The following is a 1,162-nucleotide window of genomic DNA, read 5'->3' as shown; positions in this document are numbered from 1 at the left end:
TGCGCTCTAAACACACACAGTACACACTCACACTTTCACACACACTACTGCTTCCGCTTACCGATTTCAGAATAAAACGCGGAGCGGCTGAGAAAATCAGTGTCACTATCAGGGTTTGGTTAGATTATAATTGTAATCGCGTAATTGATCATTAATTGCAATTATGGTGCATTTATTTTTGTAATTGTAATTAAAAAAAATCTGTTGCTGGAGTTCAATTGTAATTGCATTTAGATAATTGACTTTGTAATTGTAATTGCCATGAACATTCTATAAAAATTGTCAATTATAATTTAACGCAAGTTCTATGTTAAATCAAAATATGTTTCATATCAAGCTTTCCCACATTTTATTATTATTAAAAAAAATAATAATGAAATCAGGGGGTATGCGGAAACAAAAAAAGGCTCAGATGCCCTCACCAAAAATATCAAAACCTACATTTTTATTGATTTTGAAACCTAACAAGGTCACCAATAGATAGGAAAGGAAATAGATAATGGATATTTGTTTTTAGAATAGGGAGAACATGGAAACTCCACACAGAAAGGACCCAAGTGTCCACCCCAGGACTAACCACTAATCCACCGTGATATTCTGTCTTTAAAAAAAAAAACATCTTCCTTTTGAGGTTTATATATATCATTCATGATGTTACGATTCTTCAATAATATTTTATATTGCATTAAGTTGCAGGTCCTTCGAGAAGAAGAAAAAAAAACATCTAATGTGTTAAATTTGCCTGCACAGTGAGGCTTTTATTTTGAAGGCACTGCAACTTCCTGTGAGCTTCGCGTGTCTTTAGCTGATTTGACCACAGGTCGTGTCATTAGTGTCTTTGTACATCCGTGTGTGTATAAGTCACTGATCTATTCAACACTTCACTTAAAGGAGCCACACCCTTTTATTGTTACCATCAATGATGTTATTATCTGTGAATATTCCACTAGTTCATTCATTTTTAAAGTCAAATACACATTTTACAGCATTGACTCACACACAGTGAGACAGAGGGGCCTGCGGAGACCATTGCGAGTGCAGAAATGTGTAGAAAAAAGCAGATGAAAAAGAGGTATTATATGAATCTGAGACCAGCACGAGGAACAAAGATGACACAAGGTGACACATCTTTGTAGTATATTTACAAACTAAGGCCAGGGGG

The sequence above is a fragment of the Gouania willdenowi genome, chromosome 13 (genome assembly GCF_900634775.1).
Source record: "Gouania willdenowi chromosome 13, fGouWil2.1, whole genome shotgun sequence".
In the NCBI taxonomy this organism is placed as follows: domain Eukaryota; kingdom Metazoa; phylum Chordata; class Actinopteri; order Blenniiformes; family Gobiesocidae; genus Gouania; species Gouania willdenowi.
This window is presented reverse-complemented; position numbering follows the sequence as displayed.